This window comes from Oryctolagus cuniculus, chromosome X (genome assembly GCF_964237555.1).
Source record: "Oryctolagus cuniculus chromosome X, mOryCun1.1, whole genome shotgun sequence".
In the NCBI taxonomy this organism is placed as follows: Eukaryota; Metazoa; Chordata; class Mammalia; order Lagomorpha; family Leporidae; genus Oryctolagus; species Oryctolagus cuniculus.
The window spans coordinates 78080854-78099410 of record NC_091453.1 but is presented as its reverse complement, the minus strand read 5'-3'; the positions used below and the strand labels follow the sequence as shown (position 1 = coordinate 78099410).

Below are 18557 nucleotides of genomic sequence, written 5' to 3'. Positions count from 1 at the left end.
GGAGGGTAAAGGCAGAACAAGACTGGTGTGGCAGATATGGTTTTCCAAATACAGCTGGAAGAGTATTTCCCATCCTACATGCTCTTCTACAACGTGACCTTGCCATCAACCCAAGTTTAAGAGGTCGAATCTAATTCTGTCCCCTTGAATCTTAGACAGCCTTAAAACTCACTTAGAACCAATATGGCAGAACTGAAGCTCTGTGACTCCTGAGGCAGGGTCAGAGAAGGTCATGAAGCTTCCATCTAGCTCTCTTATGGCACTTGCTCAGGGAGAGGCCAGTAAGGGATCTGACTATCCTCAGACCACCATGCCAGAAAGGCTGGAGTTCATCCACGTACTCCTGTCAACAGTTGCAGCTCACCTTGGCCTTCCAGCCCTTTCCATCAAGCCACCAGATCCAAGAGTGAAGCTGTCTTGGACCCTCCCGACAAGCTCATCCATCAGCTGAGTACTACCGAGTGGCTTCAGTTGGTGCTACAGGGAGCAGAACTGCCTGGGAAAGCCCTCTCCAACTCCCTGCCTCCTCAAGTCATGAGATACAAAAACATCCTGTTGTCATATGCCATTAAGTTTGGTGGGTATCTTTTATGTACAGAGATTACACTTGGCACGAGTTAATGATCATTGAAGCTGACTAATAGGTACATCTATGGAAGTTGATTATGCCACTTTTTCTACTTATACATGTGTGAAATGCCCTATAATAAAGAGGTCTTAAAATGAAAATATATGTACTCAGCTTAGTTAGTAATCAACAAGTAGTAGCTGTTGTTATGTGAATGGAAGTCATTAATAAGTGGCAGCTGTTATTGTTTGTGGAATGAAGCTCAAATTGGGAAGTACTGCATTCAAAGTCCTCTTGCTAACGTGGCTCCTGCTTCTTCAAGCTCATCTCTCACCAACTCACATCACTTTTTTTTTTAAAATTTATTTGTTTCATAGGCAGAGAGAATGGGGGAGAGAGAGAAAGAAAAAGAGATGTACCACTCACTGGTTTAACCTCAAACACCTGCAACAGCTGGGGCTGGGCCAGGCCATAGCCAGGAGCCCAGAATTTAATCTGGGTCTCCCATGTAAGTGGCAGGGACCCAAGTACTTAGACCATCAACTGCTGCCTCCCAGGCACATTAGCAGGAAGCTGGATCAGAAGCAGAGTAGCCAACACTCGAACCAGGCACTCAGATATGGGATATGAGTATCCCATATTGCATCTTATCTGCTATGTCAAACACACTATCACTTCACTCTTAAATGCTTCAGAAATCAAAAACCTTAAGAGTTCCTAGAGTATGGCATGCTATTTTACACTTTCAAGCTACTATGGATGGCTATACTATAATCACTTTGTGGGAGTATTTATCCTGTTCTCATATAATCCTTCAAGATTCAGCTCAATTGTAAGCTTTTCCTGATCCATAGAAAAAGAATTTGTTCCTCTAGCTTTTAGATCCCTACTCTTAACGGACTTCTTCCAAGGCATCAAGACTAGTTGATTATGCTTCTGGGTGTACCTGTATGTTTCCCTTTAGCAGACTATGCAGTCTTTCCCACTGTGCTGTGTGGGGAGCATGACAAAGTCTTAACCATCTTGAAGCTTACAGTGCAAGCAGGGAAGCCAGACAGTAAAAAAAAAATCTATAATTAAATTGTGCTAAGTTCTAGGAAGAATATAAGCAGTATATGAGGACAGAAGAGGAAGAAAAGGGCAGCTCGCTCTCTCTGAAAACTTGACATTTGTGTTGTTCTGGAGGACAAGGAGGAGTTAATTTTTTTTCATAGGCTTAAGCCAAGGCATAGCACAGGGCCTGGCACGTAGTAGGATGTATTAAATACTTATTGAATGAACTAGTTCTGCCTCGCTCACAAGTTTCTTGTGAGGATCATATGTGATAACATCTGCAAAAGTTCTTTGGAGAGTATGAAGTGCAAGACAAATGCAACTTTATTACAGACTATATCCTGAGAGGATAGGAAACAGAATTCCCTCTTTCATCAGAGTGAACTTCTGCAGACAGGCATAATCTGCCCTAGCCAAGTGAATCCAGGCATACAGTCTTCTCCTCAAACATAATTTTCCCATTCTGTTTGGATCGTCAACATGGCCTTTAATGAGATACAGGAGGGAGTAGACACATGGTTTGTGTAGGTGTAGGTTTGGATGAAGTCCCATGGCAGGAAGGCAGCCAGCTCTAGTGCACTGACTTGAAGATCAAACTGGATGATTTTCAAGGGTAGAGAGGGGATGCTACGGAGAGTGGGAACTTGGGAAGGTGATTACAAATAGTAATGTTAACTCCATGTTTACCTTTTGAAATGATCTGATTCGGCGTTCAAGTGTCTGAGTTCCTCCTCCTCCTTTCTTTACCACCCTAACTTATGATTGTCCAAATAGCACCCATTGCCAGTAAGACCAGAAGAAAGTTAACATATATTTAGTATCTACTATGTAAAAGACGTCATGGTATGAACTTTTAAAACATAAAGAGTATAAATTCTGGAGTCAGATTGTTGAGGTTTGTACCCCTCACATCAAAATACCTGAATCAAAACAATCTACATAATCCACTCAGACATTTCACATCCAATAAAGTGTCCTGGTCTGTCTCTCAAATGAAGTTGCCACTACACAAGAAAAATATACTGCCATATTGTGTCTATTGTGTGCTTTCTAGTCCCAGCTGTCCCTGTATGAGGTGGATGGCACTGGGCAAGCCCATTTCCTTCTCCGGGCTTCAGATCCATTGGTAAAAGAGGATGTAGATTATATAAGAGATTTTGAAATTGTGTTTGTTTTTGTAAAGATTGCCTTTAAAATTTTTCAAAATTTATTTTAATTTTATTTGAAAGGCAGAGAGACATATGGAAAGATCTTCCAACCACTAGTCTATTTTCAAATGAACACAACAGCCAGGGCTGGGCCAGGCCAAAGCCAGGAGTCGGGAAATCTATCCAGCTTTCCCGTCTGGGTGGCAGGAACCCTAGGTACCTGGGCCATCATCTGCTGCCTCCCAGGGTGTGCATTAGCAGAAAGCTGGATCAGAAGAGAAGTATACAGGACTTGAACCAGGCACTCCCATGTGAAATGCAGGCATCTCAAGTGGCAACTTAACTGTTGTACCACATGCCTGCCCCTCAAACTGTTGCTATGGGAATCTAGGGTTCTGGGTAGAGAACTCAGGGAAATTTGTGTGGGTAAAGAGCAGAATTGGCACACAAAAACCTTTGCTACAAGCAGGGCAGCTAAATCCTCCTTCTACCTTTTTATTGATCATTCTTTCTAATAAGGTTTCTATTCAAATGAGCATTTTATTTATAAAAAATTTTGTAACAACTGAAGTAGATATGTAAGATCTATTTATTTCCATGCTAAAATTCTATGGCTTTAAAGGAATTCTGCAACTAATCAAATATTGGTGTGACTATGTATTTTAAAAGAAAAATCTAGCTTTTAAAAGGGACTATGAGGTGCAGGTATTTGTTCTAGCAGTTAAGATGCCCAGGGACCAGCGCTGTGGCACAGCTGGTAAAGCCACCGCTTGCAGTGCCAGCATCCCATATGGGTGCTGGTTCAAGTCCCGGCTGCTCCACTTCCAATCCAGCTCTCTGCTATGGCCTGGGAACACAGTAGAAGATGGCCCAAGTCCTTGGGCCCCTTCACCCACGTGGGAGACCCGGAAGAAGCTCCTGGCTCCTGGCTTTGGATTGGCGCAGCTCTGGCCATTGAGGCCATCTGGGGAGTGAACCATCGGGTGGAAGACCTCTCTCTCTGTCTCTCTCTGCCTCTCCTTCTCACTCTGTATAACTCTGACTTTCAAATAAATAAATAAATCTTAAAAAAAAGAAAGATGCCCATGGCATGTCCTTCATCATAGTATCTGGGTTCAATACATGGCTCCAACTCCTGACTCAGCTTCCTATTAATGCAGACCCTGGGAGGCCACAGTGATGGCTCAAGTAGTTGTATTCCTGTGACCAGTGTGGCAGACCTGATTGAATTCTTGGCTTCTAGCTTTGGCCCTGGTCCAGTTGTGGCTGTTTTTGTGGGCATTTGGGGAGAGAACCATTGAATGGGAGCTCTCTCTCTCTCTCTCTCTTTCTCGCTCTCGCTCTCGCTCTCTCTCTCTCCAAAAAGGACTTGACACCATTATCTAATTTGATATCCAAGGCAACCCCTATGTGGGTTAAAGAACGAAAGATCAAGAGAAGAGAAACTCCTTGCCTGAGTTCCTGCAGCTATGACTGAAAGAACTGTGACTAGCACTCATGTCTTCTGATGTTAATTGCTTGTCTAGTTCCCACTCTTCCATGTGACAGCACTCCTTAAAATTTGGTGTGGTAGAAAACAGTGAGAGGAAAGTCATTCAGAAGCAATGTTAGGCAGCAAAGACACTGACAACAGAACGGTCTTTGTCACGATGAGAATTTCAATTACAGAAGCAGCACCAACTATCTCTACCTTCAATAGGCTCCATTCCCTCAGGCCGTACTTGGAATGTACCCAGCCAGAGCACTGAGCTATCCCTCCTCCCTTTATACAAGAAAGAACTTGTCAAGAAAAATGATGCAACTGATCATCCAATGAAAGCACTGTCCAGATGGAATTTACTAGCGTATACACAAATGCTTCATTGACTCTTTAAACAAAGACCTTAACTTAGACCTTGACATAGGTGGTTATGGCTGGAAAGAAACTTGGAAGTCAATGAAACCAACATTATAAAATTAGGAACCCAGAAAATTCTAGGTATGAACATAGAGCTGGCTTAGTGGCAAATTTAGGTTAGTGACCTGTGGATGCAGCATGGTATAATGAAATGAACAGACTCTGAGATAAATCTGGAATTGAATTTGAACGGACTCTTGTTTTCTATTAGTTCAGTTTGGAGCAATTTACTGTATCTTTCTGATCCTTAGTTTTCTCATCTACAAAATTGGGATAATACCTAATAATAAGAAATAGTACTTCGTAAGGGCTACTAAGAAAGGCATAGATAATTCACATAAAGCTCCATCACTGGCTGTAGGTTCACCTAACTTCATAAAAAACCTCTCAAGTGTAGACATAATAACTACTTTGCATTATTAATACCTATCTTGTAGGCCTGGTGTGGTTTTAAATCACATTCCAAGTATTTAACAGCAGATAGAGCCTGGGCACTGGTCAATCAGAGCTGTATTTGCTGAAAGCAATTGGTTTGACCATACCGATACGTGGCTGCTGCAAAGCCAAAGAGCAGCTTTCATGTGGAAATTAAATTAAAAGACATGAAAACTAATAAATATGTAACGAGTTATATTTATGTCTCCCTCCCTCCCTTCCTTCTCTTTTAGTTTTCTCTCTATCACGTCAGGCTACGTAAGTAGAGGAATCTAGCTCCTTCCCCATGAAATTACATTCGTCTTCCTAGTTTCATGATTTTACTTGGATTCCTGATTCTATAATGCTGATTTAAAGTCTTGACATTTCTTTTTTTAAAACTTTTATTTAATAAACGTAAATTCCCAAAGTACAGGTTTTGGATTACAGTGGCTTTTTCCCCCCATAACTTCCCTCCCACCCACAACCCTCCCATCTCCCGCTCCCTCTCCCATTCCATTCACATCAAGATTCATTTTCAATTATCTTTATATACAGAAGATCAATTTAGCATATATTAAGTAAAGATTTCAACAGTTTGCACCCACACAGAAACACAAAGTGTAAAGTATTGTTGAGTACTAGTTATAGCATTAATTTACATTGTACAACACATTAAGGACAGAGATCCTACATGAGCAGTAAGTGCACAGTGACTTCTCCTGTTGTTGATTTAACAATTGGCACTCTTGTTTATGGTGTCAGTAATCACCCTAGGCTCTTGTCATGAGTTGCCAAGGCTATGGAAGCCTTTTGAGTTCGCGGACTCTGATCTTATTTAGACAAGGTCATAGTCAAAGTGGAAGTTCTGTTCTCTCCTCCATTCAGAAAAAGGTACCTCCTTCTTTGACAGCCCATTCTTTCCACTGGGATCTCACTCACAGAGATCTTGCATATAGGTGTGTTTTTTGTTTTGTTTGTTGTTGTTGTTGTTTGTGTGTTTTTTGTTTTTTGTTTTTTGTTTTTTTTTTTTTTTTTTTTTTGCCAGAGTGTCTTGGCTTTCCATGCCTAAAATACTCTCATGGGCTCTTCAGCCAGATCTGAATGCCTGAAGGGCAGTCTGAGGCAAGAGTGCTGTTTAGGACATCTGCCATTCTATGAGTCTGCTGTGTATCCTGCTTCCTATGTTGGATCGTTCTCTCCTTTTTAATTCTTTCAGTTAGTATTAGCAGACACTAGTCTTATTTATGTGATCCCTTTGGCTCTTAATCCTTTCATTATGATCAATTGTGAACAGAAATTGATCACTTGGACTCGTGAGATGGAATTGGTACATGCCACCTTGATGGGATTGAATTGGAATCCCCTGGCACATTCCTAACTCCACCATTTGGGGCAAGTCCGATTGAGTATGTCCCAAACTGTACATCTCCTCCCTCTCTTATTCCCACTCTTATATTTAACAGGAATCACTTTTCAGTTAAATTTCAACAGCTAAGAATAATTGTGTGTTAATTACAGAGTTCAACCAATAGTATTAAGTATGACAAAAAATACTAAAAGGGATAAAGTATTAAGTTGTTCATCAACAGTCAGGACAAGGGCTGATCAAGTCACTGTTTCTCATAGTGTCCATTTCACTTCAACAGGTTTCATTTTCGGTGCTCAGTTAGTTGTCACAGATCAGGGAGAACATATGATATTTGTCCCTTTGGGACTGGCTTATTTCACTCAGCATGATGTTTTCCAGATTTTTCCATTTTGTTGCATTGGAGAAACCCTGCAAGATGTAGGCACTGGCAAAGACTTCTTGAATAAAGACCCCGGAGGCACAGGCATTCAAAGCCAAAATTAACATTTGGGATTGCATCAAATTGAGAAGTTTCTGTACTGTAAAAGAAACAGTCAGGAAAGTGAAGTGGCAACCAACAGAATGGGAAAAAATATTTGCAAACTATGCAACAGATAAAGGATTAATAACCAGAATCTACAAAGAGATCAAGAAACTCCACAACAACAAAACAAACAACCCACTTAAGAGATGGGCCAAGGACCTCAATAGACATTTCTCAAAAGAGGAAATCCAAATGGCCAACAGACACATGAAAAAATGTTCAGGATCACTAGCAATCAGGGAAATGCAAATCAAAACCACAATGAGGTTTCACCTCACCCCGGTTAGAATGGCTCACATTCAGAAATCTACCAACAACAGATGCTGGAGAGGATGTGGGGAAAAAGGGACACTAACCCACTGTTGGTGGGAATGCAAACTGGTCAAGCCACTATGGAAGTCAGACTGGAGATTCTTCAGAAACCTGAATATAACCCTACCATTCAACCCAGCCATCCCACTCCTTGGAATTTACCCAAAGGAAATTAAATTGGCAAACAAAAAAGCTGTCTGCACCTCAATGCTTATTGCAGCTCAATTCACAATAGCTAAGACATGGAATCAACCTAAATGCCCATCAACAAAAGACTGGATAAAGAAATTATGGGATATATACTCTATAGAGTACTATACAGCAGTAAAAAACAATAAAGTCTTGACATTTCAATGCAACAAGCTTTATACTCTAATGATTTGAAAGTCACTCTCTCAGGATAATATCAAGGACTATTTAGGATGACACTTCAGAAAATTCATGAAAAAACAGAATTAAAAGATAAGCTTATTTCACTGCAAAAATTTTTGAAATTCATGCATAGTTTTCTCACAATGTGCATTTTATATGAACTTTTAAAAATGTTTACTGGGGCTGGCACTATGGTGTTCTAGGTTAGACTTCCTCCTGTGGCGCCTGCATCCCATATAGGCACAGCTTCGAATCCTGGCTACTCCACTTCTGATCCATGCCCCTGTTAATGTGCTTTGGAAAGGAGCAGAGGATGGCCCAAGTCCTAGAGCCCCTGAACCCATGTGGGAGACCCAGAATAAGCTCCTGGATCCTGGCTTCACATTAGCTCAGCTCTGGCCATTGTGGTCATGTGGGAAGAGAACCCTGTAGATGCAAGACCTCTCTGTAACTCTGCCTCTTAAATAAACAAATCTTTTGAAAAATATTTACTTATTTATTTTCATATACTTGAAAGGCATAGAGACAGAGAAAGAGAGATCTTCCATCTATTTGTTTACTCCCTAAATGCCCACAACAGCCAGGGCTGGGCCAGGCCAAAGCCAGAGGCCTAGAATTCCATCTAGATCTCCCAAGTGGGTAGTAGGAGCCTAAGTCCTTGAGCCATCATCTGCTGCTTCCCAGGATGCATTGGCAGGAAGCTGGGTTGGAAGCATGGTCACTGGAATGCAAACCGGCACTCCCATATAAGATACAGGCATTGTAAGCAGTAGCTTAACCTGTTGCACCACAAGGCCTACTCTGTTTCATTCCCTTTTGAAGACCTCTTACATACATAGATTTTAAAATTTTTGTGCCAAAATAAATGCATCTTTTAATTCTGTTTACCATGAACTCTCAGAAATACCTTTGTATTCTAAGGAATTTCGGGAGAGAAAGTTATACATTTTGGGAAGCTGAAGTAGAGAATAAGTGAGTTCACTTGCATCATCTCTATGGTGTGAGAAGATTGATAGGTCATGAAAAAGAGCACAAGTGGCCCAATTCAGGGTGTGCACTGGTTGAAAAAGCCATAGAGGTGAGTGTTTGGCACAGCTGTTAAGATGCCCACATGCCATATTGGGGTATGTGGGTTTCTCTTACCAGCTTCACTCCTGGTTCCAGCGTCCTGCTAATGTGCACCCTGAGAGGCAGCAGGTGATGGCTCAGGTAGTTGAGTTCCTGCCACCCATGTGGGAGACCTAGGTGTAGTTCCAGGCTTCTGGCTTTGGTTAGGACCAGGCTATTGCAGGCATTTAAGGGAGTGTACCTAATGATGAGAGACCTCTTTCTGCATCTCTCTCTCTCTCTCTCAAATAAATAAAAAATAAATAATTTTTTTAAAAATGTAAAGCCATACCTGGAGATGGAAATAATAAGACGACGGTGCAGACCCTAGGTGTCACAAATTGGCAACCACAATAGTGCCCAATAGTATTGTCAAGAAACACCTGAGGAAGGAAAGAAGGCTAAGGAGAAAGGTGAGGTGAATAATATGTGGCTATAGTGGAAAAGGCTTAGAAAAAGGAACTAGAAGTCAACTGATTGGCCAGTCCACCAACAATCAAAGAAATGTCTGTGGCATATCCTGCACTGAGATGGGTTTGGTACTTGCAACTCCCCCTTATAAAGCTATTGCTTTCTCACAAGTCCCAACCAGGACTTTCATCTTTGCCTACTCCTCAAGTTGAAGTAGGCATGAAGTTGAAAAGGGATCCCTCTTTGCTTGGAAGGAATGGGATTTGGAGGGCTTAGTGGCAGTTTTTAAGCCCTTCCCAAAGGAGCTGGGGTCAGCCACTTGTCCTCACTGATGTGCCTGAAAAACAAAGACATCTGTGACTTTTAAAAGAATTGGTTGAGTTAAACGTGACTGGATAAGTCACCGTGGGGTAAATCAGGGCTTTGTTACTGTACTATAAACTCTCCCCTTAACACCAACATTGTCATCAGGCCAGGTAGTGAACATAGCCACTGCATGTCCATTTCCCATAAGTAGCTCCAGCACTCCCTGGGGAGAAGCTATTCTGACTTCAGATAACCACACACAGGTCTGGCAAGAAATATTTAGGTGGTAGAGGAGCTGGAAAGACCTCTTAGAGCACCATTAGTTCCTTTATCCTGATTTTTAATTTTTAGAAATTTATTTGAAAGGCAGAGGGGCAGACAGAGTGCTCATATCGTTTGATTCATTCCCCCAAATGCAAACAACAGTCAGGACTGCACCAGGCCAAAGCTGGGAGCCAGGAACTCCATCCAGCCATGTGGGTGGCAGGGACTCAATTCCCTGAGCCATTACCTGCTGCCTCCTAGGTTGTGCATCAGTCGAAAGCTTGAATAGGCAGAACTGGAACTTGAACTCCAACATGGGATGCAGGTGTCCCATGAAGCAGCCCAGCCACTGTACCAAATGCCCACCCCATTCTGATTTTATATCATTCAATTACAACACAGTATACAAATCTATCTGGTAAGCTTTGTCTCTGAACGGAACTCCTGAGCAAGGAGTTGGCCTGTGCTGAAAGCAGCTGGCTCAGGCCTGGATTTGGGTGTTCAGATTTGCAATAAGATAAGCCATTCTGGAGTTCTGTCCTGCTTGGGTAAGCTGACTCTCAGGGTTTTAGAATCACAAAGCATAGAAACACTTTACCTTCACCAACCTACCTCTTTGTCTTCTCCCACCTGACAGCCCCAGTGCTGACCGTTCACAATGTCTCTGTTCAGATACACCTTGCTCTTCTCTACATCACTTGCTTATCCCAGTGAACTTTACTTTGCATCCCAGATTGGTTTTCAAAACTGACTCTTGTAGAAATCTCTCACCAGAGTGCCCTGTTGTGTATTCTGTTGTGGCAATGAATAATCATTAGTACTTATTGTCCAGTAGTTGGCTGTTTACAGTGACTGAGAAAGTATTATTCACTGCTTTTTATAATTTAAATGCCTCAAACTCACTTAACCATTCATCAATAGTAATAGAAAATGACGTCAGTCACTTTGAGAAACAGTGACTTGATCAGCCCTTGTCCTGACTGTTGATGAACAACTTAATACTTTATTCCTTTTAGTATTTTTTTGTTCTACTTAATACTATTGGTTGAACTCTGTAATTAACACACAATTATTCTTAGGTGTTGAAATTTAACTGAAAAGTGATCCCTGTTAAATATAAGAGTGGGAATACGAGAAAGAGGAGATGTACAATTTGGGACATGCTCAATCGGACTTGCCCCAAATGGTAGAGTTAGAAATGTGCCAGGGGATTCCAATTCAATCCCATCAAGGTGGCATGTACCAATTCCATCTCACGAGTCCAAGTGATCAATTTCTGTTCACAATTGATCATAATGATAGGATTAAGAGTCAAAGGGATCACATAAATAAGACTAGTGTCTGCGAATACTAACTGATAGAATAAAAAAGGGAGAGAACGATCCAACATAGGAAGCAGGATACACAACAGACTCATAGAATGGCAGATGTCCTAAATAGCACTCTTGCCTCAGACTGCCCTTCAGGCATTCAGATCTGGCTGAAGAGCCCATGAGAGTATTTTAGGCATGGAAAGCCAAAACACTCTGGCAAAAAACAAACAAACAAACAAACAAACAAAAAAAAACACCACACCTATATGCAAGATCTCTGTGAGTGAGATCCCAGTGGAAAGAATGGGCCATCAAAGAAGGAGGTACCTTTTCCTGAATGGAGGAGAGAACTGAGAACTTCCACTTTGACTATGACCTTGTCTAAATAAGATCAGAGTCGGCGAACTCAAAAGGCTTCCATAGCCTTGGCAACTCATGACAAGAGCCTAGGTTGATTACTGACGCCATGAACAAGAGTGTCAATTTGTTAAGTCAACAACAGGAGTCACTGTGCACTTACTCCTCATGTAGGATCTCTGTCCTTAATGTGCTGTACGTTGTGTACTCAAACAGTATTTTACACTTTGTGTTTCTGTGTGGGTGCAAACTGTTGAAATCTTTACTTGATATATGCTAAATTGATCTTTTGTATATGAAGATAATTGAAAATGAATCTTGCTGTGAATGGAAGGGGAGAGGGAAAGGGGAGGGTTGCGGGTGGGAGGGAAGTTATAGAGGGGGAAGCCATTGTAATCCATAAGCTGTACTTTGGAAATTTATATTCATTAAATAAAAGTTTAAAAAATGATGTCAGTATATATTTTTGTTTTCTTCTTGAAAATTAATAAAAGAATGGTTCACTAATCATTATGCCTGGAGGGAGCAAGGGAAGGCTTCTACATGGGACAACTGGTGATGGTGCTCAAGCGAAGGGGTGGTGGGGGCAAGACAGGTGAGAAGAGCCTAGGAATGTGAAGTTAATCAGACATCAGCAAATCTCTTGAAAGTGGTTTGAAAGTACTCTAGAAACCAATGAGGAGACAGGAGAGAATTAGTCTGAACTTTGCAAAACCACAGGCAGATGAAAGAGTGTACCTTTACATGTGTAATTCTCTAAATTCAGGCAAAAAGTCAGGTGATGATAATATGTAGACTGGTTATCCATGAGCATATTACCCTTTGAGAATCTGTCAATGAGGCTCTACTTGATTCTCATCCTCTAGGAATGGAGCTAGAGCAATGCTGTCTTCCTCAGACTCAATATATTTACTGAACGGGAGAGAATGCAGGTCTTTACCCTGTTTACCCAGCAAGGGCAAGAGAGGGGGCACCATGTTTTCTCCTGAAGCATGTTCCTTTCCTTTTGAGCAATGCGCTGGAACAGGAGAGAAGCAGAAAACCATTGCCACTGTTTGCCTCAGCTTCTCTTTTCAGCAGAATCACAGTCTATTCTCTGGAAACCAGACCACTGTCCATGCCAGACCGCGGGTGAGGTTCTCAGAGCCAGGGACTTGTTTATTTTCTTTGTTCCTCTTCCCACCCAGGTCGCCATCATACCAGAGGAATAAAGAATACATGGAGAAGTACTGCGTGGGCCAGGTAACCAAGCTTGCTCATCAACAGAAAGTCTGGTGACTGCCATTTCCCCCCGGTGTTGCTTCCAGCTACTTCTCTTTTCAGCTCACTAGCCCCAGCGACTGTTGACACCACAGAAGCAGCCATGGGTTGAGGAGACAGGAGTTACATATGCCATTTCTTGTCCTTTTGGCTAACTCTGCTCCTCCTGAGCAAGACTTTAGTGTAGTTTCCATCAGTATTAGAGGTGGGGATGGGAGGAAACAATAGTGGTCCAGTCTGTTTCTTGTGTATTAGCAGAGATAGAAACTTTAAAATATCATCCACTATTAAAATGGAGCCAAGACTAGAATAAAAACAAGATGAAGTTTCTTTTTTATTATTATTTTTTTATTTTTTGACAGGCATAGTGGACAGTGAGAGAGAGAGACTGAGAGAAAGGTCTTCCATTACTGTTGGTTCACCCTCCAATGGCCGCTGATCTGATGGCGGGAGCCAGGTGCTTATCCTGGTCTCCCATGGGGTGCAGGGCCCAAGCACCTGGGCCATCCTCCACTGCACTCCCTGGCCACAGCACAGAGCTGGCCTGGAAGAGGGGCAACCGGGACAGAATCCGGCGCCCCGACCGGGACTAGAACCCGGTGTGCCGGTGCCGCAAGGCGGAAGATTAGCCTATTGAGCCACGGCTCCGGCTCAATGAAGTTTCTAAAAGCTTGGGCATCTCAGATTCTTAGTTATCATTTATTGAGCACTTGCTATCAGCCAATCACTGTAGTAAGCATTTAACACAGTTTCTTACATAGTTTATTAATCTTTACAACAACTCTATGAAGTAAGTACAATTATCATCCCTATTTTACAGCTGGGGACATGGAGGCTTACCGAGATTAGGTAACTTACCCAACTCCAAACAGGCAGTAAATGGTGGACCTGGTATTCAAACCCGGGATGGTCTCCGTGAGCGAGTTGGGTTCTCGATCACTCTGCCACATGGTCCATGAGAAGTGTTGGCTGGAATACCTTCAGGGCATAATAACAATAATAGTTAACACTATTACTCAGGGCTTATCATATTCTAGGCCCTATTCTAAACCCTCTACATATACCAACTCATTTATCTTCTAAATCACACAACCCCATAAAGAAGGCACAACTATTGGCTGCATTTTACAGTTAAAAAAAAAAAAAGCGGGTCACTGAATTCGCTAAATTTACAGAACTAACAAATGGTGGAGTTGTTGACCAATTCTGCTAGTCTGATTCCAGGGATGGTCCTCTTAACTGCTGAGCTCCATTGAGGGGAATGCATTTCCTTGGGGCATGAGAAAGCCCAGTTCACTTTGAGGACTGGCTTTCTTCGTTAGAAAGTTGTGTCTGCGGCTCCAAGGGACAGCTCAGAAGCAAACAGCCGAGTTCAATAGTCCAACCTACAGCTGAGGCTCTTGCTCAATTTGTTCCCAAATGCTTGTCTCCATTACCCTTTAGCCTGCATCTTTGAACAAACTGATATACGGGGACTTCAGCAATGGCAGATTTCAGCTGTCCCTTTAATGTCTAATGAGCCTGCTAGCATGCTATGTTTTTCATTTGATCTAAAGGAGATCTAATGAGAGATCATTTCCCGATAACACACTGTCTGCTTTCAACATCACTAGGCAAGCACTTTGGTGCAAACAATCCCTAGTTTGGTTTAATTGCCTTTGAAAACGGGGCTCAGAGGCAGCATAAACTTCTCAGAGTTTGGGTCTGATTTCCTGAGGTGTTCCATTTCAGAAGAGGCCCCTGACAACAGTCAGAGAATAAAAACAAGTGTGGTCTGGGGCAGACAGTGTTTTTCAAACAGTTGGCCAAATCTCTCCTGGCAGCCGGGAAGCAGCTGAATCATCAAACGCTAGGCCTCGACCGAGATGGAGGCTGGGCTGCACTGAAGTGCATTCCAGACTGTGAAACCCAGGGCTGCTGCTGCTGCTGCCGCTTTCCAACCCTGGCTCTCTTCCAAGGGGCTGGCCTTGCTCAACCGCGCATCAATGTTTGATTTCGTCTCCTCTCCCTTTTTCCTCCTCTTCGTGATTTCCCAGACAGAATGTGCCAGCCTTGGATGGACTATTTGGATGAATTTTGGGGTCACCTCCGTGACAGCTTCTGCTCTGCAAGCTGAAGTTCATGAAATGTGTTTCCTGGTTGCAAAGTCAAAATGGCACAGAGGAAAGCCGCTGAGATGGAGCACTCTGGCAATGGACAAGAATGGGCAGACATTCTTTTCCAAGGGGCTGGAATGACCTAGGCATTCAGAAATTGAGAGCCAGATGTTTGGACAAAACCCTAGACCCAATTTGAATATGAAAAGTGTTGCCATCTTTTATTACATCCTTTTACTAAAACTTTGGAGAGAGGAGGATAACGAAGGGGGCTTACTTAGTAGGGTAATGCATCTTTAAAAATAAATGGATCTCCCCATTTATATCAAAAATAAATGTTTGGATTCCTTAAGTGCTATGATCTGAATGTGTCCCTCCAGAATTCGTATGTTGAGACCTAGTCCCTACTGTGGTGGTAGTTAAAACGTGGGGCTTTGGGGAGGAGACTGAGTCATGAGGCTCCTGAGTGGGATCAGTGCTCTTAGAAAAGAGGCCTGAGGGAGCTTGCTTGCTCTGTCCACTGTGGGAGGACAGAGAGAGAAGGTGGATATCTGCAACCGAAGAAGGGAGCCCTCGCCAGACACTGAGTCTGATGGTGCCTTAATCTCGGGGCTTCCCAGCCTCCAAAACTGTGAGAAATCAATTTGTCTTGTATGTAAATGACCCGATCTAAGGTATTTTGTCACAGCAGCCCAAACGAACTAAGACACTCAGCACGAACAACGAATAATGTTCTCTGTGCCTTGTAAGATGACTGCCTGGAACTCGTAGCATCTCTGTGCTGAACTCTGAAGGAGCACAAAGTGTCTGTTATGGTTCCCCAGCAGAGTGAACGTGGAGATGACTGTGGTTTAATCACACTTGCCCCTAATGAGTAAGGGGGGTGATCCAATGTTTTCCCGACTGATGGTGCCATGGTGGAGCTCACCTCAACAAGCTTAGGTAGGTTTTTCACCTAAAAGAATATTGGGGAAGGGAAGAGCCTCCTTTTTCGCTGTTAATTTTAACTGCCAAGGCATGGAGGTCGGGGGAGGAGGCTGGGATTTGGAAAGAACCTAGAAATTCCCCAGTACTATGATCCATTGTCTGGACTCCGATGGGAAAAAAGAAAGGGACTGCATTTCCGTCCCTTCAGTCCTTTCCCAAAGCACTCCTTCTCCATTGTGCTCTCTCTGACCTCACCCAGAATAATAAAAATGATAATGATAATTTGTGTGTTCATAAAACCCAGAAGAACTTTCAAGCTCATTTATATTTTATCTGTACAACTTAGAGAGGACAGCAAGATGAGATCTGTCCTTTTTTATAGATGAGAACATGGAGACCCAGAGCCATGAACTCATCTGCTCAATGTCACACAGGAAATTAGTTATACATCCAGGTCTGCTGGGTCATCAGTTCCCAGGGCCGTTACTCCTTCTACACACCAAACCACAGAGTGCTGGTTCTCAAAATTTGCATTGGGGCCAGCGCCGTGGCTCACTAGGCTAATCTTCCGCCTGCGGCACCAGCACCCCGGGTTCTAGTCCCGGTCGGGGCGCCAGATTTTGTCCCAGTTGCTCCTCTTCCAGGCCAGCTCTCTGCTGTGGCCCGGGAGTTCAGTGGAGGATGGCCCAAGTGCTTGGGCCCTGCACCCCATGGGAGACCAGGAGAAGCACCTGGCTCCTGGCTTCAGATTGGCACAGCGCTGGCCGCAGCGGCCATTGGAGGGTGAACCAACGGAAAAGGAAGACCTTTCTCTCTGTTTCTCTCTCTCTCACTGTCCACTCTGCCTGTCAAAAAAAAATTTGCATTGGAATCACTTGGGAAGTATTTTACAAATGCAGATTTATGGATGCTATCCTCAGAGATACAGTATGTCTGGGATAGGGGTTTGTAATGTAAGCTTAACATTTTTTAAAATTTATTTTTATCTATTCGAAAGACAGATTTCGGATCTCCCATCTGCTGGTTTACTTCCCAAATGTCTGCAACAGCCAAGGCTTGGTCAGGCTGATGCACGAGCCCAGAATTCAATCTGGGTCTCCCACATGGGTGGCAGGGACCCAAGCACTTGGGCCATCATCCGGTGCTTACCCAGAAGCATTAGCAAGAGAGCTGAATGGAAAACAGAATAGCTGGGACCCAACCAGCACTAACCACTACACCAGATGCCTGCTGTTTGGAATCCACATTTTTTAAAAAAAGATTTATTTATTATTTTAAAGGCAGAGTTACAAGGAGAGGGGGAGAGAGGGAGGGGGAGGGGGAGAGAGAGAGACAGAGAGAGATCTTCTATTTACTGGTTCACTCCCCAAATGGCCGCAATGTCCAGGGCTGGGCCAGGCTGAAACCAGGAGCCACGAGCTTCTTCCAGGGCTCCCACGTGGGTGGCAGGGGCCCAGGCTCTTGGACCATCCTCCACTGTCTTTCCAGGCGCATTAGTAGGGAGCTAGATCAGAAGCAGAGCAGCTGGGACTTAAACTGACACCCATAAGGCATTGCAGGTGGCAGCTTAACCCATTATGACAGCAGCCTTGCCCCTGGAATCTGCATTTTTAACAAGGTTTCCAAATGCTTCTGATGTGGAAGGTCCTTGGGCCATGTCTGAAATGATGAAATGAAAGCAAACTCATAAGCACTGAGCTATTTAGAGATTTCATTTCAATCTCTAGAGATAATCCATTTATATTTAAAGTTCATCCAGGAGTAGAAGAAAAGTAACAGGGCTATTTTTTTTAAAGATGTATTTATTTATTTGAAAGGCAGAAATGAGAGAGAGAGAGAGATCGATCTTCCATCTGCTGGTTCACTCCCAGATGGCCACAATGGCCCATACTGGGCCACACTGGAGCAAGGAGCCTTAAATTACATCCAGGTCTCCCACGTGGGCAGCATGGACTCAAGCACTTGAGCTATCTTCTGTTGCCTTCCCAGGGACAATTAGCAGGGAGCTTGATGGGAAACAGAGCAGCTGGAACCGGAATCAGTGCTCCAATATGAGCTGCCAGCATGGCAAGCGTTTGCTTCACCCTCTCCAAGCTATTCTTCAGAGTACTGTGAGATGAAGGGGTGGAGGAGAGTGGCTATTCTTTGGTATTGGCCACTTTCCCCCAACTCTTTCCTTCCAAAATCCTTTTTCACATGAAACTGGATTCAAATGAACAGCAAAGGAAGCCTTGAAGACAATGGTATCTTGAAAACTGGCCCCTGAGACAGGCGGCCAGCCAATGGCCAAAGTAAGAAAATGTGTAAACATGCCATGGGGGTGGTCCTAGGTAAATAGAATACAGGTGGGTACTTCCAAAAGTTCTTGGAAATTCTGAAATCCATGCATAATCTTTTCATAATATGCACTTTTCACGGAACTTTTGAAGAATCCCTATATCATGGGCTTCAAAAATTTTTGCACCAAAATAAACTTTTCTCTTTTAATTCCATTCTCATGAATTTTTTTAAAGATTTATTTATTCGAAAGTCAGCGTTACACAGAGATGAGAGGCAGAGAGAGGTCTTCCATCCACTGGTTCACTCCCCAGATGACTGCAACGGCCAGAGCTGCATCCATCCAAAGCCAGCAGCCTGGAGCTTCTTCTGGGTCTCTCACAATGGTGCAGGGGCCCAAGGACCTGGGCCATCTTCTACTGCTTTCCCAGGCCATAGCAGAGAGCTGGATTAGAAGTGGAGCAGCCAAGACTAGAACCGGCGGCCATATGGGATGCCAGCGCTTCAGGCCAGGGCGTTAACCCGCTGCGCCACAGCTTCCGCCCCACTCATGAACTTTTTAAAGTACCTTTGTTATAGG

The 18557-nt window shown here is 43.3% G+C and overlaps 1 long non-coding RNA gene across 2 annotated transcripts in view; it reads right to left on the bottom strand.

Moving 5' to 3' along the window:
- Window positions 1-5585: 5585 nt before the first annotated feature.
- Window positions 5586-18557, bottom strand: part of LOC127484884 (uncharacterized) — a 239703-nt gene continuing 226731 nt past the window's right edge. The window contains exons 4-5 of one of the 2 annotated variants that reach the window (XR_011385375.1): window positions 13536-13655; window positions 5586-6970 (exon numbers count right to left, since the gene is read on the bottom strand). This is a non-coding gene — a long non-coding RNA (uncharacterized lncRNA). Of the gene's footprint in view, window positions 6971-8199; window positions 10540-13535; window positions 13656-18557 lie in introns of those variants that run through there. The other variant, XR_011385374.1, reaches the window with a different exon arrangement.